Genomic DNA, 27,468 nt, shown 5'->3' on the forward strand with positions numbered 1-27,468 from the left:
GGCTCAAGTTCACTCGTACAAAACCAGCGAAATTCAGCAGTTATAGTTAGCTGAACTAATGCACTGCTTTTGACCTCACATATCACATCACTCATGACATGGTGAGTGACATCACTCATGGCATCACTGATGACATCTCAAATGATATCACTGATGACATCACTTTTTTTAAGCCCCCAGCTTAAAATTCTCTGAATGGGTCAACAGTCTGGACCCTTTGCTAAGATTCATCATGAATATGAGTGAAGTGGAAAAGCCATTCTTGGACTTACGGATATACCATGAAAGAGGTATCCTAAAGAATGAGGTTTACTATAAATCCACCGATAAAAACAGTCTTCTAAGATTTTAAAGCTTCCACCCCAGACCACTGAAGGCAGGCCTTCCCATTGGTTAATTCCTAAGACTCAGACGCAATTGTACAGAGATAGGGAAGTACACAGAACACCCAACAATACTTAGCAGAAAAATACGAGAAAGGGTCTTGAAAAAGAGTCAAAAACAATGAGAGGATTGCCCTTTTGGGCACCTATAAAAAACCATGTGAGGCAAGACCAATCTGTGTAACAACTTTTACTCCTATCTGACATTGGAGTATCATAAAATCTGGGAATTGCACACCATATTTTCTCCTTCAGGAGTACCTACGCGGAGCTGGGAGGGACACAGCTACCGATACGGACTCACCTTGATGAATGTGTGACTACAGGGAGCCCTGCTCACTCTGCCGTGAGGTCGAACACGATTTCAAGTGGTACTCAGTCATTTCATGTAGTTTGGTTACAAGAGCTGATATCCTGCGCACTGACTTAGGCTGTGACTCTGATCCACTCTTAAAGAAAGGACATATGGGAGCAATTTAGGGATCTATCTAGTCCTGATGAAAGCCTGTAAAGACACAGCATCCGGCTGAAACATGTCGACAATCTTGCATAGTGGAGGGGTAGAAGGTCCATTATAGACAAAAATCACCATTATCCACTGGTTGATAGGAACCATTTTAAACCTAACCAGGGAATAAATTGGTAAAGGGGCAGTTGAAGATCCCTGAGTTAGTTTTAACAGTGTTTTTTCTTCACTTTGCTTTGGATCCCTGTATTGTTTATGTTTATGTTTGTATGTCTCCCCCACGCTATTGCTCCACCTCTGTTGTTGTCTTGCACAGAGGTGTGTTTAGCAGCTCTATGATGAAGCATGCCTCAAATTTTTCTGGGTGAGGGCAGTTTTTCCAACCTGTGTGTTGTCCTTTAACCTCTTCTAAAACATAACATTTTATTACTCCAACTTCTTTTTGTGTGTAAGCTCCTTCAGGAGGGGCCAGAATCTCCAAGATGCCTTGGTACACACACGCCCAAATAAAAAAATGAGACAGAAACTAGGAACACTATGGGATACCCCCACCTCTATGGGCTAGCAACCATGTGGAGGGTGTGGGGTATGTCAGTTCACCAAGAAATGTAAGTCGGTCAACTTGGGCCTGGCCACCCCTAGAGAATTGAAGCACCTGATAAACTGTAATTCCAGCCATGTTATATATGCCTTAAACTGTCACTGCAGATTCTTGAATATTGGGATGACTACTAGGAAGATATGTGGCTGCATAAAGGAACATAGGAGCACAATAAGATGTAGGAGAGTCAACATAAAACTGACCAGATACCACATTGATCAACAACATAATGCAGATGACATCAAATGGTATGTGATTGAGAAACTGGAACAGAGGCATACCGATAAAAGTTAAGCACTGCTAAAGTACGAAACTGACTGGTTGTTCCATTTCCACATTGACACTGGTGGGCTTAAAGATGATACCCATGGGGAACCCTTGGAAACTGAACTATATTTAGGATAACCCAGTTGAGGAATACCTACCTTTTCGAGACAAATTCCTGTTACTCTCCCCTTCTCAAACACTGATTGTTGTACTGGGAGGGCCGCTAGATGGAACACTCCTGTGAGCTGACTCAACAGAATCATCTTCACAGTCTTAATCATGATCAATAACCATGCTGTCATGTTCATTCTCATTCTGATCCTGTGATCACTTCCTTACACCAGCAGGTCAACCTTTATGAAAACAGGTGACTATAACCCATTGTAGTTATTAAGTACAGCACAGGACAGTCACGTCCTGTTCCTCTTCTGCACTGACCCTCCTGGGAAAAAGACTACTTTTCCCAGGTCTCTCAGTATTAATGGTAGTCTTCCATTGGTTCCCACAGGAAGCGTGCATTGAGCAACAAATGTGACCATGCTTAAAGCTGGGTGCCGTGGAAGGACTCACTAGCCTCTCCCAGGCTGAACCAGAGCCCTGCCCTGCCTTGGGCCTCCACAGAGACACTCCTTAGTGCATGTTGTACAATACTCGAAAATCACATGCCTGAAATCCTTGAAACTAGAATGTCCCAGAAGGTGTGGTTACTCTACCCTGATTCCATTGATTACTGATGTTCCGGTCATGAGCAGGTGGAAGTCGTCAAGCATAGTATGACAGATATCTTACACTATACCTGGATTGGACAGCTCGGGATTCCATTTCCCTTTAAATAGTAACAGATTTGACCATAACCTTGTCTGTACCAGTTGGCTGTTCAACAGGGCATGGTAGGACCTATGTGGGCATTCTACTTTGCCGTAGTAAGTAAAATGTTGTAACTAGAATAAGATAGCAACACCAAAATATCTAGATTGGACACTGTACAATTGTCTCAGATATCTAGAAATGTAAGCATATTCATGGGGACAATTTATTTTTCTTTCTGTTTCCTGTATTATGAATTCTCTTCTCTTCTGCTTTGCGCTACCATGGAATCACACCCTTTAGAGTAACTGTAGAAGGTACCCACCCTGCACAGACCTTGAGGCAAGTAGCCCTTAAAAACTAGGTAAAGAACTCACAGTGAGATAATGCATGGTTCTCTTAGTCCTCAGGGGTGTTTTTCCACTTGAGCTAGCATGTTGTGAATGAATGGTTTGGTGTCAATGTGCTGCGTTTGTTAATACTTTTGTAATGTCATTTTTAATTTGAAGGATTGTGACTGTGCAATTCCATTCAATATTTACATGACGAAATTATACCATTGTGATTTTTTTAGTGTTGTTCTCCTACTACCATTGCTATACAGATTCATGTTTGTGTTTTCTCCCCCTCAATTAGGTAGTAATTCCTGGTGACTTTTTAAAGAGTGGGAGGTCCTCTCTATATATACCTAACGGTAGCCTTCACTATTAATAAAACAAGTGTAGGGACACTTTAATTTAGCCCTGGGGAAGGCCTCAGAACTGTTGGCACCAGTGATGGGTAGAACATGTTGGCAAGACACCACAGTGAGACGTAAGGGTCATAGAAACCATGTACATCCTCTGAGAATGCCTTTTGGTATTTTTTATTCAAGCCTAGGATATCACCTGAATGAAGGATACTTTACGGTATATCCTACGTTTGTTAACCACTGAACTGGATCCAAGTAGTTTAACCAGAGAAAATAAGTAAATTCTAAGAACTCCCTCGGGTTTACCCCCCTGAGATTGAGTCCGCCCTGGTAGTATCACCTTGCCAGGATGGGAAGAAGTGGTAAAATATGAACCATGTCACATTACATGAGTGAGCCCACATAGTTCAAATCTTGGAATTTTCCATTTTCCTGTTGGAAGAGTAGCAGTAGGTAGGTAGGTTGACACTAATAAAGATGTGAGGAAACTTTCCTCAAGCATGCTAAGAAGGTATCACACCCTTTCTGTGTTTGTACTGTTTGTGAGAGGCAGGCATGAGCCTGGTATTGCCTCTTTTTCTCTCTTGTTGTGGTTATATGGCCTACAGGGCACCCAGTATTAACCCCTTCCATGCTGGCACGTTTGCGCCGCTGTGCGGTAAACCAACGAACAGGGCGGGCCGTGACGAACCCCAGCCGTCATCAGCACACGAGCGCCACGGAGCGTGACGGCTGGGGTTCGTCACCAGCATGGAAGGGGTTAAAAGTCTGGGTCCTGGGTGATGGGGTCCCCGGGGCCGAAATCAGCCAGGGGAGGGGGAAACTGCAGCCCCCTCCCCCTTTGATTTTTGGCCAGGACCTGGGGGAGGAGGTGCAGCATCCTCCTATTGGAAAAACATAAAACCAGAAACCACTGGTTCCCTTTTTAATTACTCTCAGTACACAAATGCATCTGCAAGCTATGTTGTTTGGCATTCCCCCGTTTTCCTTAATAGTATGCAAAGGTCTTCCTGCCTTGTCCCATGTCAAAGGACAGCTTACTAAAAGGCCCCTGAGCATGTTTCCTGACGATTTTGTTGACTCGTTCTTGATGCAGAGGAATACAAGGCCATCTCAATCAAACAAACACGCACTTACTTCATATAGTTAGGAGTAAGTACTAGGTAACCAGTAGAAAGTACACCAGTTGGGAAGACATTTTCAGCAAAACTATAGACTCAGTCTTTGAAATAATGGTGTTTCATTCTGGTCCTGATGCTCTTTTCAGAGAAATTAAACCTCAACTGGAGTACCTAAATATATAAACACAGCATGTGCCCTAGTTGAAGCTCCACTTCTGTAAAGCACAAATGAACCTAACTTCTTGGGCTTGGCAAGGCAAGTGTGTTTCCGCTCAATTTCCAAAATTAACAACAATCTGAAATCCTTATTGGAGGTGAAAGCATTGTTGATCTATTGGAACAAAATGTGATCTTTAGTGACTGTGATGAGTGGTTTCTTTCTTGTCATGAGAGCAGAGTCTGTGGTTCTCCCTTTGAATTACCACGAGTATGCAAAAGCCTGATATCATCCACAAGGTTCTCTTGTTTGGCCCTGACCCGTTATCCTAAGTAGTATGCAAAGGTCTTCCCTCCTTTTCCCACGTTGACGGACAGCTTACCAAAAGCCCTTTGAGTTCCTTTTGCCCCAATTTTGGTGATGCATTCTTGAAGCAGGGGAATTTTGAGGACATCTCCAGCAAACAAAGAAGTACTTACTTCATATAGTTAGGAGAAAGTGCCCTTGTTTGGTAGATATTTCCTGCTTGGTAGTCCCATCCTCTTTTCTAGATGAGGATTCATGTTCACACAAATTTGTGGATTAAGATGCTTGAGGAACAATCAGATTGCTGAAATTATATGCACACAAGGTCACAGGAGACATTTCCTCATTGTTCATTACACAGCTGTAGTGTAGAATATGCACTAGCTATTACCCAATGAAATGGCACTTACTAATTAGGCAGTGGAAAGTACTCCAGTAGGGTAGACATTTTGTGCAAAACTGTCGACTTTTGTTGTATAAAGGGGTAGGTAAATGTCTGTTCAGCTCCAGTCACTCACACAGGAATTAACACACCCATATAGAACCTCACACACCCACTTACATGCCCATTTATCTACTCTCATATCCACTCACACATGCATACAGTCACTCACACATCCACATAAACCACTCATAAACCTACTCTTAGACCCATACACCCACTCATATACCCACTCACAGACCCATACTGCCACACACACACCCACTCACCGGTCCACATAGCCACTTCCACACCCACGAAGCCATTCACAGACCAATATAAACACTCATGCAATCAGTCACAGATCCGTACAATCACTCACTCACCCAGTCACACACCCATCCAACCACTCAAACACCAGCTTACAGACCTATATGATCATTCTCACACCCCTTCCACACTCACACAGCAACTCACACCCATACAACCACTCACATACCTACTCACAGATCTATACAACCACTCATAGCCCCACACACTCATACAACCACTCACAATCCCACTAACAGACCCACAAAACCACTCATACAAGCACTCATACATCTACTTACACACCCAAATAACTGCTCACACACCCACTCACATACCGTCACACACCCATGCAACCACTCACACACCCACTCACACTCATACAACCAATCACACCCCCCACAGCTACTTAGACACCTCTTCACACACCCATAACACCAGTCACACACCCATGCAATGACTCATACAGCCACTCACACACTCAGAATACCACTCTCAAACCCATTCTCAGATCGACTGACAGACCCATACAGTGACTTACACACCCACTGGCAGATCCATAGTCACTCACACAGCCATAAAGCCACTCAGATACCCACTCACACACTGATACAGACAGTAACAAAGCCACTCAGGTGACATTTTTGGGAAACAGTATCACTCATTAGTAGTACAGTAAATCTATAATTTTAACTTATGCTGTTGTTAGGTTTGAAAACCCCATTCCCATTATATACTTGTTTCGTGCCATAGTAGGTTAGCAGTGTGCGGTTAAATTAAGCCCCATTCGTATTCACGTTATGCAACCCACTGAGTTATCCCTGTAATGAACGAGCTTCAGTTAGCACATGTGACTCCATTTTGTATTTCGCTATCCCCATTAGGCTGTGTCTGAACTAGGCCCCGTTATTTGTCCTGCTTCCCTCAGCCGAACACTGTATTTAGTTAATATTTTCTTTTCTGTTCAAGGCTGCATTCTGACTCATGAATGAATAAACCATTCTGCCTTTGCATACCTATCCATGTGTTTAGCTCTGATCCCACGTTAGGAGACGCTGAGACTGTGATAGTGTGTACTTATCTAGCAGGTGGTAGCCCATCCTTCTGTGCCTCCTTTGTTCACACTTGGCCTAAGCTGGTAACTTTCCACTGTGGGTGTCGTTGGAGGTTTTGGGAGGAATGGTTACGCGTTGCAGATTGTTGGGTGGTCAGTCCCTCGGCAGACATATTAGAGTGCAGGTCAGATTGGACTCCTCTGCAGACTATTGCTAATAAACTATTGTTTGTATTCTCTACTGTCTGACTAACACTTCCTTCAGTTGGCACCCGACCATGGACCCCGCAAGGTGAGTGATCCGACTCTCCCGTAACCGGGTTGCAGGGTTGGGGTTGTGTCTGGTCGGTCAGGCAGATCGGGGATCCCCACACGATAAGAGCCCAGTACTCTCGACTGCCCCGCGCATCTGATCGGGCGATTTATTGTCTCGTGGTCACCGGCTGTGGTCCTGAGAAGGTGAAACCTTGGATTTGACCATTTGGTCTGAAAAGTCAGCAGTGGAGAATAATTTTGCTTGACCTGAGTGCACCAGGTGAGTTATTTGAATTCTTGGAAAATGTGGCAGCATGGTTGAACAAAATGAGGCTACGGGCTGTGTCTGGTACAGTCTTCGGACTGTCTTGTCTTGATCTTGTTGAGTTTGCGGACCCTTAAAGGACACAGAGTGTTTGTGAGCAGTCTACCAGGCCAACTGGTAATTCGTTGTATTCTTCAAAATGTCTGGGACTGTTTGTGAGCAATCTGCCAGGCCAACTGGTAATGCGGTCTATTCTTGAAAAGGTCTGGGGCTGAAGCCTGTCTTCTTGTTTTGGAACAGTCTTTGGACTGTCTTGTCTTGGAACAGTCTCTGGACTGTATTGTCTTGGTGCAGTCTGTTGGCTGTAAGGGGGTGGTTTTTCAGACATCTTCTGATTTGCTTTTTTGGACAGTTTTGTTGTATTGAGGTTGTATTTGTCCCTTGGGGACAGTGCATGTGTCTTATATTAAGATGCCCTATTTAAGTGAGTTGGGGTGTTTTGGAATTTGATGTTGTTCCACTGAGTCTCAATTGGAAGAGAGGCAGCCTGCGCCTCCAGAGGGTACCCCAAATTGTGATGTATAGGTTAAGCATGGCATTTGCCCTATTTGTTTAGCACGTTGTGGAATAAATATACGAGGGACAATGCTGACTTGCAGTGGCCGCTTCATGGCACATTTGATGAACAGAAGTTTAATTATTTGCAGGATAAATTGTTCGCCAAAAAGAGCAGGCAGTCAATATTTTATTCTTTGAGGGTATGGCAGAAGGAAGGAAAGCAACAGCGGATAAGAGCAGAGAAACAAGTTTGGAGGGGACAGACGCGAATGATAATGCATTAAGCAATGGCCTATAACAGAGAGAAGATCGAGAAAGACATAGAGGCATAGAATGTGCGGATAGGAAGTTTTGATTTCAGACTGATCAATGTTATGTTGCTAGAGAGAAAGGTGAGGAGGTACTAGTTTCTCGACCCCCACCTCCTTATGCCCCTGTACGGATATACCCCATGATCCCAACATCTCAGTCTTCGGCCTCTGGTTCTGCTATTCCAAGTCTTTCTGTCTCTAGCTCTACTGCTTCGGCCCCAGCCCCGTCTGTCTCTTCCCCATCTCTGCAAGTTACAGGGGTGGGTGCCATCAGTTCATCTATTCTGTCTCCTGGCTTCATATCTGTGGCTACGCCTTCTCATACTACTGCAAAGCAGTGTTTGTTTTCGATGGTGCCCATTTCTTCATCTGCTCTTTCTCCCCCTTGTGTGTTACCTCAGGCATTGCAAGATGCCGAGACGCCTGTGCGTGGAGTGCATAAAGCGAATTGGGCAGCGGCACGTAACCGCATGGAGAAAGTGTTGGTGCGCTCTGCTATGGGTAATGAGGAGTAGAAGATGGTGGCTTACCAGGCTGCACAATGGGCCCGAAATCCGATATAAAGTGTGGAAGATGTGCGGACTGTGATGAAAAAATTTCTAGTCGTTCATAGAGCAACATGCTCTTAAGCATGTGTCGGCTACGCTGATAGGATTGTGGAAGCAGTGTTTTAATGGTATCGCACCTCAGATTATCTATGACATTCGGGATAGAGTATATACTAAAGGTATGACCCACAATGAGGTTTTCAGTAATGTGATGACGTTGGTGGGTTATGGGGGTAGACTGTTTCAGAAGGTCCCGACGATATTGTCCCTGTTTCCCATGAGAGAAGTTCATCCTATTTACCACCCTAAAATACCAGAGTTGCGATACGACCATGAATTGTTACTTGCCCACGGATGGAAGCCCGTTTTCAGGAACAGTGATTCTACACTCCATGGAAGAGGAGTGAGGTAATATCCCTAAAGGGTCAGTTACCAGAACCTCACATAAATCCAACCGCGTACTATAAATAATTGACGGAAGCGTCCTCCTCCACAGTGATGACATTGGCTGATATAGTTGTTTTTTGGCCTGTTGTTACCAGTGGATATACGGAGACAGGTGCATACGCAGGATCACATAGTGGAATTGGGTTAAATATGGAAGGAGATCCGGGTGTGGGATAAGGGACACAATTACTTGCATTCCCTTATCCAGCTGAGGCGAGTGGATTGGGACAAGTTGACTGCATGTCATCGGAAGAAGGATGAAGGTGTGTCAGATTTCTTTACTAGGTTTGAAGTTTTTTTTTATTTTAGTGGCAAAGATCTGTCACAAGAGGGTGGAGTTTGTTTGTTCGTTAACATATCTGTCACTTACCTGCTTCCTAAGATTGGAATGAGGTTGCAGGCTTCAAAAAGCACTTGGGCCACCTCATCCCCATCAGTAGTTTTGAGTATGGCACATGTTAGACCTGGCACCATTGGCGTGGGTCTCCCTTCCATTTTTTTTGCTGTGGCTTCCTTGTTTTTGCTGTGTTTTTTGATGGTCTAGATGCTTTGGGCACTTTGCCTCTGCTGTTCAGTGCCAACATGCAAGTGCTCCCTATTGTACAGCATTGGATTGGTGACTCCATGATTAGTTCATTTGATTTACTTGGCAGATCCTAGTACAGTGCACCATGTGTGCCCGGGGCCTGTAAATCAAATGCTGTTGTTGGGCTTGCAGCACTGGTTGTGCCACCCATAGAAGCATCTTGTAAAATGTGACCCAGGCTGTAGTGAGGGCTCAGCCTGGTTGTGCACATTGCTATGTTAGCATAGGCTTTTTAGAAGTTTAAACGCCATTTTACCTTTTTGCTGCTTTTTGCATATGACACTGCATGTAGCTGTTGTTGTAAGTTAGGCTTCTTGAATTGCTTCATATGAGAAAGGCGTGTTTTCCACATCCCTAGACTTACATCGCAACCCTAGTCTGCACAGTGAGTGCTAAAGCCTCCAAGGTTATCATAACAAGGTAGCTGTTGTCCGGGCTGATCGGCTCACATTTTAGACATAAGATACATGCAGCTGTGAGCCAACGATGATTCTGACGCCTTTAATATTGCACTGTAGGCATGATTTTGGGCACTTGGAAGAATCCCGTTTTTCCAGTGAGACAAAGAGCTCTTGTAGATCTTGATGTGATTTAGTCCTGCTGATCTTGGAGGTATGGGGTCCCCCACACAGGCCTAAGAGACCTTTCATATTTTATAAAACATAGTTCCTAACTAGGGAGGGTGTTGTATTACGCACTATAAGACCTCTTTTCACCATCATTGTAATATGATTTCTCCTTTTGTGTTTTATGGAATTGTAACAATGCTGATCATATTATTCCTAATCATATGTCTGCTTATGTTAGCAAAGATACTGCATCTTAGAGCACGTCGTTAAAATAAATATTTTAACCTTTCTCCTGTCTCTTTTTACTCCTGTTGTGGACTGGTATGGGAGTATAACAAAAGATTGTTCTTGCTTCGCACCATTCCTGAGTATAACCTATGTCGCATGTTCTGGGTTGTCTAATTATTGGTTTCTTTGCTATAGGACGAAGAGGTAATGTGACACTGATGTAGCTGGTTAGGGTTTCTAGGTAATGAGGAGAGTTTTTTGGTACACCACAATTCACTGAGGTCCTAGGTCTCTGTGCACAGTTCTGGGTAAGAGCAGAATCCCTGCAACATGGCACACCCAACTTAGTGGTCTTATTTTGGGACTCTTGAGTAGTGCTTCTATCAGTCCACGACCCCCTCACTATGGTTTCGGGTTGACAGTGGTGACGGATAAACCGACCTATAGTTACAGAGATCTTTTCAAGCTTTATAATTAAAATGTTTTCTATTGAGTTACTACCCAGTTGTGCTACTTTGCTTTGTATTGTCTTTTTGTCTCTGTTGTGTCATTATGGGTGATATTGACATACATCACATAGAATCGGGTTGCACACCTTCATTTAACCAACTCTTTCCTGTCTATTTAAACACTTTTAATTTCCACGCGGCGTGCTCACTGTTTCGTGCCAAGCCCACACTGCACGTGTAAAACATAAACACCAAAATAGTGGAGCTTCCTTTTAGCCCCACTTCCAGTGGCGACAGCCTTATTTTTACAATGCAATTGCTTCATCATCTTCATCTATTACTTCTTCATTTCAGTTTTTATTCATTTTAATCAAAGTTCTTCAAGTTAGCCTGGTGTTTTAGTAATCCGTTTTAACCACATCCTTATGCAAGGGAATGCCAATTTTCAAAGTTTCTCATGATTTGGTGGGACATCAGAACCTCTCGACCAAAATCACGTACAAAGCATGGTTCCTTTCAAGCAGTATGTTTATTATCCATTATCCAATGCATTTCAGACCAAACTGGTCCTTCGTCAGGGAAATACTATAAACGACAAGTACCCATAAATAATAGGATTGTTTAGTTATAGTTTTGCAGACATGAGGGATGAGTAATGAAAATTTTAATGAATTTGAAGCACATGGTTTTAAAGATGGTTGTTAAAATATGTCTTATTGTCGTTTACAGTATTTCCCTGACGAAGGACCAGTTTGGTCCGAAATGCATTGGATAATGGATAATAAACATACTGCTTGAAAGGAACCATGCTTTTGTACGTGATTTTTGTCGAGAGGTTCTGATGGCCCACCAAATCATGAGAAACTTTGAAAATTGTCATTCCCTTGCATAAGGATGTGGTTAAAATGGATTACTAAAACGCCAGGCTAACTTGAAGAACTTTGATTAAAATGAATAAAAACTGAAATGAAGAAGTAATAGATGAAGATGAGGAAGCAATTGCATTGTAAAAATCAGGCTGTCGCCACTGGAAGTGGGACTAAAAGGAAGCTCCACTATTTTGGTGTTTATGATATTGACATACCCCAGCATAGCAGGATGGTGGTCCGCAATCATTTACAAACTTATGCCGTCCCCTTAGAGGGCGTGGAGGTTGTTTTTGTGGTGAGTGCTGATGCCGCATACCCAATTGAGCTTTTCTACTCATGGGTTACATTTCCTGCAGTGAATGCAGATACCAATGTGTTCCAATGTCTTCCATACTTACACTCACAATGTCATACCTATGAAGTACACTCCATATAGGACACAAGAGATTCCGATTTCTAATTGGCAACACCAAATTTGGTTTAATGGCGCCCTTCCCCTCTCTTTAAAGGCTGTTCGATTAGGTCCTTTGTTCATCCCGGGCACTTTGTGGACTGTTTTGGCTGGATTTACCCCACACCCCCAGGCCCCAATGGTTCCCGTTGGTGAGTTGAGGGCCCTTTATACCTCTGCTGTAGGGGTTATAAGGGCCTTGGTTCTATATGTTTCCTGCCACATACAGGGTGGGGCCCCTGGTGCGGCGGCACATCCAGTTGGACCTTGCAGGATGAAGCTTAGTCCTGTTATGGTTAATGGAGTTATGGGCAAGCGTCCCCAGGATAAGGATGATATGCCTTATTGACTTGCCGAGAAATTTAACCAGCTGGAGGCAGTATTTCCTAATACGCCTCCTGTGGAGAAACACAGGATTCTTACTATTAGTTTGCCTAAAGACTTAGTGCCGGAAGTGACTGATTGTGCTACATGGGGTATGATTATTGTGGCAGTTTATGCTAAGTGCTTCTGCACTCCATCTATGGCTGTCCTACCCTCCGTAATTAAGCGTGTTCAGGACGTACATGGACCGGAGGCAGCGGTTGAGTTGGGAATGAGACTCATTGTAGTGTTTGACGTGGTTTCCGATCTGGTCCTTGCTAATGTGAGGGGGATGTGGTAATCTTCCAGATGTCTAATGCTTTGCGCAATGTCCGCGATGCCAAAAAAACCTGTCAGTTAGTTACCGAATATTATTACGGCGGCTTATAAGACCATTGGCCGTAATAATTTGGGTGTTAAGCCTTTTGACAAAGTAGTGCAAAAGCGGGGAAGTCTGACAAAGATAATCGCCCCTATGTTCCAAAACAGAATTGGAATAAGAATAAGACAGAATATAACAGCAAAAGAAACAGAGGTCCCGTCCCGCTTCCCCAATACCTGCGTCTACTGAGCCCACATATGAATTGCGCGACCGCGCTACTATGAAGTCATCTGATCATTTACAAGTTTATGATCAATGTTCTCCTTGCTCTTTGCAGGAAACATCGGTCTCACCCACTGGTGGAGGAGACGGTGGCAGAGGACAGGGTGCAAAACAAAAATTCCCGCAAGACAGATGGTAAAGGCAAGCAGGACGACTCTACACTTCAAAGACCCCAGTTTCAGAAGAAGAAAGTTGCTGCTTTAACAGCGCAATATGCCAGAGATAGTGAGAACACAGCTTCAGAACCTGACATGGGCACTGACGCTACGACACAGCACGGCGGAAATTACCGTAGTGCGGGAAGTATTGTGTCCACTTCTGAAGGTGACAGCAACTGGCACGTTTGTTGTTGTTGAGACGGCTGACACTAGAATGGCTTCTCCTGAAATACTTTTTGAAATCAACCTTTTAGTTGAAGGTGACATACAACGTACTATAAAAGGGGTATTTTGGGAGAATCTGACTACTACCTATGATATTTTGTTGGCGGAGGCCAACTGGTCCCCACCTTTTGTTTTAGCCGCTCCGCAGGGGGAGGAGGTAATCCTCCCTAGTTTCGCGCACAGTCTGCCTAAGGAGCAGGCTCTGCAGTTTGCAGAAGAGTGGGCTAAGGTGCTTGCACTGGCTTTGTACTGTACTTACTGTGGCTGGGACAAGTTCTCCCCCCAACATGAAATACCATTGCAGTCTATGCGACAGCCTCAACCCCAATACCCCGTGCAGAGTGAAGCGAAAGCTCCCGTGGCACAAATCCTTGAACAATTGGAATATCAAGGTGTGCTTGAAATGTGTGTGTCTCCGATGAGTAACCCTCTTTTTACTGTGACAAAGCCTGATGGCTCGTACCATTTGGTATTGGATTACCGGCATTTGAACTCTCATTGTCGGAACTGCGCGGTACAAAATACTCACAGTTCTGGCCTTGTGGATAGTCTCGTGCGTAAAGGTTTAAAACCACACTCGACATATCCAATGGTTTTTTCGGCCATAACCTGTCCTCTCATAGTAGTCAAAGGAAAGCATTCATCTGCGGTGGCAAGCAATGCTAATTCAGAAGATTGGCTATGGGCTATAATAACAGTCCAGGCATCTTTGCTACCCGCATAGCCTCTCTTTTAGAGAGACTTGACCCAGATGCATGTTCGTATGTGGATGACATTTCTCTCACAGACGACAATTTATGGCCGCATCTGTGTCGCGTTGACCGCATAATTTGTCAGTTTGCTGACTTCGGTTACAAATTTGACTTTGCAAAATCTCACATTGCTGAGTACACAGGGTTGTTCCTGGGCTATGAGCTAAACAATGAAGTTCAAGGTTTAGCGCCTCACTTCTTTGAAAAATGCACACAGCAGGCGCTCCAGCGCTGAAAAAATACAATCTTTATAGGGCTTTTTGAATTTTGGGCGTTCTTACATTCCCAAATATGCTCAGCGAATAATGCCGCTTTGGTACAACCTACTTTCTCCAAATCTTGCTGGCTGCCTGCACATTCAGCCATCTTGCATTCTTTGCAGGCTGATCTTATAGAATCTAAATTCTTATTGACTTGTGATAACCACATCAACCTGGTGATCAGACTCATACCTGGGGCAGTGGTTTTCACGTACCTGACCTTTAATGAAGGTGACACAGTCCCTATCGCTTACAAGTCACACTTGTACACTTCGGCTGAGTTGCAGTTTTCCACTGTGGAAACAGTTTTGACAGCAGTGAAAATGGCGATTCTGAAAGAACGTGCACTGTCGCAGGGAAAACGCATTTTGGTTGTTACTCCGTATCCTGCCCTGGAGGCACTGACGAAAGCCAGTGTACCAAATTCAAAAGCTTTGCACCCAAGGTGGATACAATGGGCCACGTCATTGACATCTGCGGATGTCATGTTCATTTTCGACTCCTCTTTGCAGACTCAGGAATATTTGCAATATGAATTAGTTCATCCGGCTACTCTGACCATGTGCCCGCTGGAGGATTTCCATTGTTTCATTTACACTGACGGTTCGGCCCAACCGGCGATGGGTGGTTCAATACACGCATATTCTTCGGCCTGCGCAATAGTGATTGGTACTATGGTGAATGGAGAGTTCAAGTCCAATGTCATGCATACACAGACATTAGGGGACTGTACCACCCAGTTGGCAGAGGTCCGTGCTCTACTGCTCGCATTGGAGTACGCTGATCCTAGTGTGACTACTCTTATCGTAAGTGATTCTTACTACTGTGTGCAGTCTTACAATGACAATTTGTTCTTTTGGACTGAAAATGACTATCGTGATTCCAAAGGTAGCACAATGAAACATAAAATGATCTGGGTTCGAGTGGCTGAGCTTAGAGACCGGCTCCCAGTTGTGTTTGTGATTCATACTCTGGGTTACCAGCGTGTTGGAGTTCACGCTGTTGGCAATAGTCTCGCATATGAAGCGGCGAAGACAGCAGTAGCGACATATGTAGTTGCAGCAGTTACACGTTCCAGATGTAAGATTGATGATGACCTCTTGGCAGCTATTGCCGCAACAGAGAAGGGAAGTAATTACCCTAGAGGATTCCCTTCCAAATATTCTTATCACTTAAGTCCTGATAAAGTTCCTTATGTGAGAATTAACGACGTTGGTGACAGATTGATTCCCAACACGGACCGCATGTCCACACTGATTACAGAGGCTCATGAGGGTATGGCCTCCGCCCATGTCGGTGTCTCTGTGACAGTATCACTTTTACAAGAGCTTTACTGGTGGTGCGGATTGTACAAACAAACGCGAAATTATGTCCTTCATTGTGACATTTGCCAGCAGATTAAACCTTCAACTGCTGCACGCCCGCCCCAGACACAGTTGTATATATCTAATAACCGCTTAGTTGTGTTTACTTAGATCACTGCGGACGTTTCTTCTCTGTTACTGCTTATAAGTACATCGTAGTTGCAGTTGATTCTTGCACGCGCTTTGTGTGGGAGTGGCCCCAAAGGACTGCTGATTCTAGAACTGTCATAAGGGATTTGCATGTCTTTGTGGGAATTTTTAGCATGTGGTACCTTCCACTCGGACCAGGGTCCAGCATTCGCCTCTAAGGCGTACAAGGATGCCATGCGTTCATTGGGGGTCCAATGCAAATTTTTGTCTCCAAACTGGCCTGAGGGAAATAGTGTTGTGGAGCGGATGAACCGTGACTTAAAGCCATCCTTGACAGCTAGAGTTTTAGGTACAAGCCGGAACTGGCTAGCCCACCTCAATAGCGTACAGGGTGCACTTAATAATATCCCTAGAAGGTCTCTGGGTGGGCTCTTTGGTATCAAAATGTTTGTTCCAGAACTTGAGGGTCTAGACCAGGTGGCGTCTGCCACTCCGTTTGACGTAGATGAACATTGTGCTGTTTTCCAGAATCTACAAAAGACCCGAGACAGTCTTGCAAAGGAGCATTTGCCCTCCACATCTGATGCTGAGTTGCAGATTCCGGTAGTTGGCTCGCTACCCCGAGTTGGTGAACTGGTCCTAGAGAAGGTCGAGAACAAGAAGATGTTTGGCCCCTCATATCGTGCTCCAGTTCCTGTACTTGGCGTACAGGGCACAAGAACAGTCATTTTACCTCCACTTCCTGGTCGTAAGGAAAACAAGTACATCTTCATTGACAATGTCAAACTACACAGAGTGGCCGATTCTTCTTGGTACGACACCTGCGGTCTCTTGTCCAGCGATGCTGAGAAACTCTGTTTTGGCTCTGGCACCTACCACCAGGCCTGATATTGCCATTGAGATGAATACAGTTACGAATCTTTTATTGAATCCACCGGCTGGTGATCCTCTTGATGATACTGAGTACACTTACTCCACAGATTTATCAATGCCCGATTTGCAGACTTGTGTGGCTAATAAGTCATGTTTTTCATTTGACACTGATGCTAGCTGGTTAGGGTTTCTAGGTACTGAGATGAGTCTTTTGATACACCACTATTCACTGACGTCCTAGGTCTCTGTGCACAGTTATGTGTAGGAGCTATTACACCTACTTTCACATTGTTAGCAAACTGTAGTTATTTATTATTAAATAATGAAGATTGCTGTGGTATGCTGGCAGGGATACGGCACATAGTGTCTGTCTCCCAAAGTGTAGTCTGTTGTAAGAATGTACTGTCTCCTCCTCCGCATGGGAAGCTCGATATATACATCTGGCCTTCCTTGTGACTTCATTCTGAACTATCTTTGGTGTGATACCGGCACTTTTTCATTCTATTTTGGCGGTCTACCGTTATTTCTCGCCTTGGCTGCCGTTGTACTTCTGTTAATTTGCTTGTTGCAAAATGGTTGCACATTCTGTGCTCCATGACAATCTGCCCCAGCTGCTCCAACTGCGTAACCGGATGCTTGACTAAAATGGATCGCTGCCTCTGGCTACTCTGAGTGTGGCGTATGGTTTACCGTTCCGGTTTTTGTACATTACATGCATGCAGCCAGTTTTCCACTGACTGGATTCCAGTTTTGAATGGGCTCTGGATTTGTGTCTCTGCAATTTTGTGGGTAACAAGGACCCCCTAATGTGGATCGTACTCCTGGGTCAGGGAAAACAGTTTTTGTGCAAAGGTATCTACCCAGGCAGACAATTAAGACAAAAAGCTGGCTATTGTGAAAAACACATATTCATAAACATCAAATTGATAAAATTAAAGCAATGGACTGGAATGGTATCAAAAGGTTGATTTTTAATATAATTATAAAAAGATGTATGGATACATATGATTCAATAAAAAATGGTTACATGATATGAGTAAACATTACTTCTTGGACTTTTCATTAATGGATATAGAACAAACATATCGATATACATAAAATAAGGGGTAGGGGGCTTATTCTTAAAAATAATTTCTCAAATTTTTATAAAAAAATATAAGGCTGTATGTCAACGCGTTTCGACAAAGTCATTTGTCTTCATCAGGACAGATCGGTATTCAGCCACTTTTTCTAAATGAAATAAGATAAAACAGAATCACATATAAATCACAGTACATTGCTATTACTAGTATTTACATAGATAGAACACGATTCAGTTTAAAGGAAATTTTTCCTTCTTTTTTTTCTTTTTCTTCACATAGCCAGACTTATATCGTAGTACAACATTGATTTAAGGACACAAAGTTGGAAAACACTTACATATTTCATAAACATCACAGTATTAACAGTAACGGGATTAATCCCAAGAATATTCGTTCGACAGAAGATGGCGTAACATTTTAGGAAACCTGTATCTCTAAACATACCTATAGTTCTAGATTAGTACAGTGAACTATTACAAAAGGTTATTTCCCATATATCTCACCTGGCTATATCTCACCTATATGTAATTTTATATAGGCAGACAGCCTATCTCAAATGAATAAGAAAACTGCGAATTTTGGCTAAAAAGTCAATTTTATTAAGGAGACAGAATTGTTGTGCGTATGCTGGAATATTATGGCATGATGTCTAATTTAAAAACCAAAGGTAAATAAACACTGTGGATAAAGAAAATCTGATCCTTCTAGAATTTCAATTGCGGTAGGCTGCAAGATCAATAAATGATCGATATATTATATGAGTTCACACACTCAAAAAAGAGCCTACGTCGGTTTATTTACATTTAATTGCCCAATATCCTTACCTAAAAAAAGAGAAGTTATGAACTAATAGGTTCGTGGTAGATGAAGCGAGTAAGGCACCTCTCCTCTTATATCCGGAGACGGTATGTGATAACTGTTTAAGAAGAAAAATACGATGTATAAGGTCCTATAGCAATTTATTAAATGTTCTCAAATTTTCTCCATGTCTCAATAAGGCGTTCTTATTAGGTAATATTCTTACCTGTTTAAACAATAATCACTGCTTCCATCTTACTACTGCCTACAAATACTTTTCAACGTCTTTAAAAGCGAGGGAAACCGTTCCTCGTTGTTTTCATTAAAAGCCGGTTATTAGTTTAGCTAGAAGGAAATATTGTTTTATATCATTAGCTGCTCAAAGAATTATTCAAAAGGTCTAAACAGAACCTCCTTTCTACTAGTTTTTACCTTTCATGCGAAGTTCAGGGGAATACTGGGAAGGGCGGAGACCGTGGTATGATTTTTCTCCGTTAGTATTTCAAAAGGCGGCTGTATCTCGAAAAGCAGCTGCAGTTCGTAAAATGAAATGTAATTTCGTGTCAAAAAGCTGCGCTAGAAATTGCATGAAAGGTCTAAAATGCCATCTTTTTACTAATGTTTACCTGTCATACAGAGCTCAGGGAAACGCGAGAAAAGGGGCGGCAACCGTGGTATCTCTCTGCTCCGCTTGCGTTTCAAAGGGCGGCTGTAGTTCAAAGGCGGCTGCAGTTCGTGATAGATGCCTGTTGAACGTTACAAACACCCGCTGTTTAGAGAAAGGGGGGGGAGGCCAAACCACTCGGTTAAAATAGCAAAAGATATTTAACGGTTGCGATCTTAAAAAGAATTCCGTTTGGCAAATACGGAAATACATGCTAACAATGCGAGGATTCCACGGAGCTATAGCGAAAACTTACCGATATAAAAAGCGCGGAGTTCGAAGCGTCTCTGCCTTCCTCAGTAGTTCGTGTAGAAAAGGATGATTACCTGTAGTCCTTTTACTACTGTTATTTATATCCCAAGTAGGCTCCGCCCTTATGTTGGCTCTGCCCTTATTTAAAGAGACACTTTCTTTAAATAAGTACTGACTAGGTACTGAGTAAATATTATATCAGAAAATCAGGATTTAAATTAAAACAACATCATACTGAAATTTTATAGGAAAAGGGGCGGGCATTGTCATTTTATAGGAAAAGGAGCGGGCATTGTCAGAGTGGAAAGAATATATTTTCCATTGCATATGTTACTGAGAGAATAGTGAAAACTATAAATAGGTTAACCACTAAAGCTATGAATGAAGGCATAATAAATAAAAAGGAATATGTTTTTCACAATAGCCAGCTTTTTGTATTAATTTGTGTCTCTGCAATACAGTGTCTCCTAACCCGGATTATGATCTACTAATGAGTCCCTTAGTTGCTCATGACCTAGACTGTTCTGGTGTCGGGATTATAGCCTGCGCAGCGGCGCATGGAGTCCTAGGCAATTGGAATATTTGGTCTGCAGCCCATGATTTTCTGGCATGCAGTTATCTCGAAGAACATCCGAGTTGTCCTCTCATAGTGCTAGAGGCTCCGGCTGTTGAAGAACATGTGTGTTCTTTTCCATCACTGAATTGGATGGCTGAAACGTTCACTGACGATACCAATGACTTCCTATTGGAGGCAGTTGCAACATACTGTGCCTACACGCTGTTGGATTGAAGTGACAATTTGTTTGTGCTTCATAGACAGGTACTAGATTCATGATTTTTTTACTTCATTTTTTTTTCCTCTCCTGTACGCATTGTATGTGTTTGCCACTATTCACCCTATTGGGTTTTGAAGATTTGTTTTTGTGGTTTCTAATTCGGAATTAACTGTCAATTATCACGTTTGGCGAAATTTTGAACTTGGTTCTGTCTCATTCGAACTTTAACTCTGCGTTCTAAAATTTGTCCCTACTTCTTGTGCGTTCTCCGATCAAGGGAGGGTGTAGTGAGGGCTGAGCCTGGTTGCGCACATTGCTATGTTAGCATAGGCTTTTTAGAAGTTTAAATGCCATTTTACCATTTTGCTGCTTTTTGCACACAACACTGCATATATCTGTTGTTGTAAGTTAGGCTGCATGAATTGTTTCACATGAGAAAGGCTTGTTTTCCGCATCCCTAGACTTACATCATGACCCTAGTCAGTGAGTGCTAAAGCTGCCAAGGTTATCATAACAAGGTAGCTGTTGTTAGGTCTGATCGGCTCACGTTTTAGACATAACACACATGCAGCTGCGAGCCAACGGAGATTATGGCACCTTTAATATTGCACTGTAGGCATGATTTTGGGCACTTGGAAGAATCCCGTTTTTCCAGAGACACAGAGAGCTTTTGCCGATCCTGATGTGATTTACTCCTGCTGATCTTGGAGATATGGAGTCCCTCAAACAAGTCTAAGAGACCTTCTATATTTTATAAAACATAGTTCCCAACTAGGGAGGGTGTTGTATTAGGCACTATAAGACCTCTTTTCACCATCATTGTAATATGATTTCTCTTTTGTGTTTTATGGAATTGTAACAATGCTGATTATATTATTCCTAATCATATGTTTGCTTACGTTAGCAAAGATACTGCATCTTAGAGCACGTTGTTAAAATAAATATTTTAACCTTTCTCGTGTCTCTTTTTACTCCTGTTGTTGACAGGTATGAGAGTATAACGAAAGAGTGTTCTTGCTTCGCACCATTCCTGATATAACCTAAGTCGCGTGTTCTGGGTAGTCTAATCATTGGTTTGTTTGCTATAGGACGAAGAGCTAATGTGACACTGATGCTAGCTGGTTAGGGTTTCTAGGTACTAAGGTGAGTTTTTTGGTACTCCACAATTCACTGAGGTCCTAGCTCTCTGTGCACCGTTCTGTGTAGAAGCAGAATCCCTGCAAAAAGGCCTGCCATTGCAGACCCTGTGTGCAGCCTGGGGCTGCCATGTCGACTTGGCAAATGCACCCACTTGACAGTCCCTAAACCTTCCCTTTTATACATATTAGTCACACCTAAAGTAGGCCCAAGAGCAGGGTAAATTGTATGTAAAAGGTAGGACATGCCCCGAGGAGTGTAGTATGTCCTGATAGTGAATTACAACCAATTGTGTTTTCCCCTATTGTATTGCTACCTGTTCCCCTAGGCCAGAATGGTCAGTTTGATTATAACATCTTATAATCCTGACTCAGAGAACTGGTTGGAAATTCATATTTAGTATGCCTGAACTCAGAAGGATAAAATACATCTTTTAGCGTTGTTTTATTTAGCATTATGTGTTTGAAAAAAACATTTTTAGAAAAATGTGGGTTTTTTCCTTGCCTAACCTTACAAGCCTGCCTCTGCTAGGTTGTGTATTCCATGTCTGGTTTGTGAGTGAAAGGGCTGGGGTGGCCCCAGGAGACAGGGTGAGTCAGCACATGGCTAAATAGACATATCTGCATGAGGATTGGTGGAAGGAGTACCACCTGGGCCTGAATAGGGCTGTTCCTGCCTTCCACAATGCTGACTCCACCTCCTGTAGTGTGTCTGATGACCCTGGCCCACACCGTCAATGGAAAGAAGGAGTCCTGTAAACAAAGTGCGCCAGGACTGCACAGAACTGGCTTGAACTATGTACAGACACTCTCTGCCTTCAGAAACAAATGATTTTGGTGTATAAAAGGGGGGACCCAGATCCCAGAACTTTAGATCACTTCTAGGAATCAAGGCGACCCTTTGCCAAGGAGAAGAACCAAGGAAGCTGAAGGAGGAGACTGAACCTGTGCTGTGCTGTTGGGGTTAGCCTGCTGTGGTTACTTTATTTGCCAAGGAAAGGAGAAAAGGAACTTTGTGTGTAGTTTTGCAATCTTGAGAAGAACCTCCGAGGGCTTGAACTGAGCTTACCTCCTACCTGAAGTCTCAGTGCTACAAGACTTCACCACCAGCTCCCCTGAATTTCCTTGCTGTGGAATTCTGCCTGCAAAGAGGTGCCTACCTTTGGATGGGCCCTCTGAGAAGACTGTGAGTCGCTGGTAGGTGGAAGCGTGACGCAACGAGGAGAAGTGTGTTGCTGCCGCAGCAGTTGCTGTTGTAGCAGAAGAAGCGTGTTGCCGCTTCAGCTGTTCGCCGTCGCATTATCAACTAAGCGTGTCCAGCACTGGAGATGCGTGTCGCTGCCGCAGAGGTCACCGTCACATCACCAGAGAAGTGTATCGTAGGGCCTGTCATGGCTCAGAAGTTACTGAGTTCGCCTCACGGCTGTCGGGCATGCACACTTCACATCCAACATAGTCGCATCGAGATGCCATTTTCTCACATAGCACCGATCATCGTATAGCATCGAGGTGCCATCTTTTTGCATAGCACCGGATCCCAGTAAGAAACCGATGCATCACCTCCTATCCGGTAACAAACCAACACATCACTTCCCCTGCGCTGCAGTAAGGAACCGACGCATCACCTCCCTCGAAGCAAGGAACTGAAGCATCACCTTCCCTGCAACACTTTTGTTTGTATTGCATGAGACATCCAAGCTACATTGAGAGTAAACTGTTGCATTTACAATATACATTAAACTATGCTATTTCCATCATGCTAAAGCCTATTTTTGATTTCAGTATTGTGGATTTTTGTAGTTTGGTCGTGTGTTAAGTCTAGTAAAGATTACTTATTTTTCTAAACTAGTGTGGTGTCCAATTGTAGTGTTTTCACTGTATTACTATATGTGTTCACAGATACTTTATACACTGCCTCTGAGATAAGCCTGTCTGCTCATGCCAAGCTATCAATGGAGTGACCAGGGATTATTTTAGAAATGGTGCACACTACTAGTGAGTGCAGACCATAACGCAACCACATACTTTTTGGTACAATTTTCTTTGGAACTTCTTTTTGCGAACTACCAACTGTTTTTCACCAAGAGCAAAGCAGCATCCAATGCATCTGTGGGTCTATAGTTTGAAGAAGATAGGGTTGATATCTACACTGTGCCACAGCTTAAAACCTTCCGCAAAAGATTTTAAATCCCTGTGAAAGGGATAGCCAAAAAGAAGGAGTTCCCAAAAGCGCTGAGGGCCTGGGTGGAATCTAGAAAGAAAAGCAGAGAATGTAGATGGGTCATTGTGCCTGACCGGGGAGAAAGTACCTTCAAGGCCAGGCAAAGGTTTAGGAATTGTAAGACACTGGAGTCTAGCACTTGGGTAGAATATATTTCCTTCTTTGGCAGAGCATTGGATGGTTGGGTGAAGGGTAGTAAAGTAACTGATTTTGAAGTGCTCTATAATTTTGTTTAATGGGAGCACTTGTCAAATAATTGTTTTCCAGAGCTACACCAGCACCTTATTGATAGCAAGCTGACCAACCCTAGGAAGCTTGATGAGGAGGCGGACTGCCGGGGTGAGCACCCAGGTCCAGAAGGGTCATGTGAGAGACTCCGCCAAAGGTGGGCAGGGTCCCCAGCAGAAGAGTGGGGGACAAGGGTAAATAGTGGGAGTTCCAGAAAGGGACCCAAAGTAATCCCCAAGGGAACAAAGGGAAGTGTTCCCAGCCTTCCCTTGAGAAGAAGCCCAGGGCCTGACAGGTACACCTGTTCATAGGGGACACCTGAAGTTGCTTCAAATGTGGTGAAGTGGGCCATAGGTTTTAAGATCCCAAGGGCCCACAGAGGGACAAGACAGCACCTACTGGTGCACCACCCCGGCAGATGGTGAGTGTAGCCCTGGGGAGGAGATGGGTGCCAAAGGTGGGTGGGGTCCCGCAGAGATGTCCCTTGTTTCTTTAGGGGACTGTAAGGTTGTCCCCAGGACCCAGCTGCCTGATAACACTAAAATGTACAGGCAGTGGCTTAACATCAATGGCCATAGAGTGGAGGCTCTTAGAGACACCCGAGCCAGTGTGACAGCTGTCAGGTGTTAGCTGGTTTCTGAAGAGCAGGTGATCCCCAATGCATTTTACCCAGGTGTTGCCGCTGACAATACAGAGAGCCACTGTAAGGTCGCTCAGGTTCCCTTCGAGTTGGGGGGTCTCTGGCACTCTTCAAGTAGCTGTGAGGCCAGCCATGCCTCTTGACTGTCTGTTGGGTAACGGTTTGGAGAGCACCCCTTGGGCTAAGGCGGAGCGAAGTGCTCATTTGGAGATGTTGGGACTGCCTGAGTGGGCGTGTGTGACCCACACGGTCCATGGCAGCCAGTAAGGGTTTCAAGAGGACCTGGAGCCTGAAAGAGTGGCCCAGGTGCCTGCCTTAAAAAGAAGAGGCCGGGGCATGGAAAACTTGCCCCCACAGTTTCCAAGGTCCAGGAGGAGGCAGAACATGAGGGGGTACCCTGGAACCTACAGGGGAGCAGGAAGCTGAACTGGGGGACCTGCCTGAGCTGACCCATTGGCACCAGGAAGGAGTACCCTGAAGGGAAGAGTTCTGCGAGGAGCAGAAGAAGTGCTTTTCTCTTGTGGGTTTAAGGCAGCAGGCTGCAAACCAGGTAGCAGGGGATCAGTCTGGATCACACTGGATCTACTGTGAGAATGATCTCCTGTAAAGTCAACCTAAGTTTGCTGTGCCTGGGTCAGCCCATGTGCTAGTGGTACCCCAGTGCTTCAGAGCCTTCCTACTGGGCCTGGCTCATGATGTGCTGTTAGCAGAACATTTGGGGCAGTACAAGACCTTTGAAAGGCTGGTCACCCACTTGTATTGGCCCCAAATGCACAAGAGTTTGGATACTCATTGCAGGACTTGTCAGACAAGTGAAAAGAGTGGGAGGAAGCAGAAGGCTCCTCTCCAGCCATTCCCTGTGGTCAGCACCCCCTTTGAAAGGGTGTGCATTGAAATTGTGGGGCCTCTGGCTCCCACGACAGCCATGGGCAACAGGTTCATCCTGGTCTTGGTGGACCACGCCACCGGGTACCCAGAAGCCATCCCTCTCAGGACAGTGACGGCACCAGTGGTGGGGCGGGATTTTCTCCTGTGTGGGGTTCCCTAGAGAGTTGATGTCAGACAGTGATACAATTTTCATTTCTAAGTATATGAAGTACCTGTGGCAGGAGTGTGGGATAGCTTATAGGTTCACCACTCCTTACAACCCCAAGAAAATGGGCTGGGTCAAAGGCATGATTGTGGGTCTTGAGGAACCCATGAGGCGTAAGTGGGACATCCTCTTGCTATGTCTTCTCTTTGCTTACAGAGAGGTTCCACAGAAGTCCTTTGGGTTCAGCCCCTTTGACCTGCTCTATGGTCTCCCTATAAGAGGACCTCTGAGTTTGGTAAAGGAAGGTTGGGAGAAAGCTCCCAGGAAACCTCCCCAGGATGTATATAGTTACATGCTGGCCTTCAAAAACCAAACCCGGGGTTTCAGGCAACTCGCCCAGGCGAATCTGGAAGCCAGCCAGGAAGAGATGAAGCAGTTGTACGATCAGAATGCCACTCTGTTTGAGCTTCAGCCTGGTCAGAAAGTTTGGGTCATGGCCCCCGTGGAGCCCTTTGTGCTTCAGGATAAGTGGACCGGACCATTTGAGGTGGTGGAGCGCAAAAGTGATTCGACCTATTTGGTGGACTTGCGGTCTCCAAGGAACCCTCTGCGGGTCCTGCATGTCAACCGCCTGAAGCCCCACTTAGAAAGGTTCGAAGTGGGCATGCTCCTATCGACAGATGCTGAAATGGAGGAGGAGTCTGAGCCTCTTCCTTACCTCCTGTCTGCAACAGAGCAAGATGGGTCAGTGGATGGTGTTAACCTCTCTTCTGCCCTGACCTCTGAGCAGCAGAATGACTGTCGCCAGTTGTTGGGACAGTTTTTGATTTGTTCTCCATGATTCCCAGTGTCACTGAATGATGTATCTATGATGTAGACACTGGAGACAGTCCTCCTGTTAAGCAAAAAACTTACAGAGTGACTGACAGGGTGAGAGCTTGCATCAAGGAAGAGGTCTCCAAGATGCTTGCCTTAGGGGTGATTGAGTACTCTAAAAAGTCTTTTGGCCAGCCCAGTGGTCTTTGTTCCAAAGGCTGCTGCACTGGGTTCCATGCCAGAACTCCGGGGCTCAATTCAGTCACCAGGACTGACGGGCACCCCATCCCCAGAGCTGACAAGCTCATTGATCGGTTGGGGCTGCCCGGTACCTACACACGTTTGATCTGAAATCTGGGTACTGGCAGATCACCTTAGCTGATGGGGCAAGAGAGAGGTCAGCATTCTCCACTCCAGATGGGCATTACCAATTCCGAATTATGCTCTTTGGGATGGGGACTGCCCATGCCACCTTTCAGAGGTTGGTCAACCGGGTGTTGGCTTGAGTGGAAGATTTCAGTGTTACCTACCTGGAAGACATTGCAGTGGTCAGTGCCAGTTGGGAAGAACATCTCAGCCACCTCTAGGAAGTGTTGATGGTGCTGAGGAGAGCAGGCCTCACGATCAAGGTGAGTAAGTGCCAGATTGGGCAGGGTTCTGTGGTGTACTTAGGACACCAGGTTGGGAGCGGCCAGATGGTGCCCCTACAGCCCAAGATTGAGACCATCCTGGCTTGGGAATCCCCCAAGACCCAGACAGAAGTGACAGCCTTTTTTGGACGCACTGGGTACTACAGGAGGTTTGTCAAGGGGTATGGCAGCATTCTTGCACCCTTGACAGAGCTGAATTCCAGGAAGCAGCCCAAGAAAGTGAACTGGTTTGACACCTGTCAGAAAGCTTTTGATGCCCTGAAGATTGTCATGTGCATGGCGCCCATGTGCCTTGCACTCAACTTCTCAAAAGAGTTTATTGTTCAAACAGACGGTTCAGAGCATGGTGTGGGGGCTGTTCTTT

This window comes from Lissotriton helveticus, chromosome 3_1 (genome assembly GCF_964261635.1).
Source record: "Lissotriton helveticus chromosome 3_1, aLisHel1.1, whole genome shotgun sequence".
Classification (NCBI taxonomy): domain Eukaryota; kingdom Metazoa; phylum Chordata; class Amphibia; order Caudata; family Salamandridae; genus Lissotriton; species Lissotriton helveticus.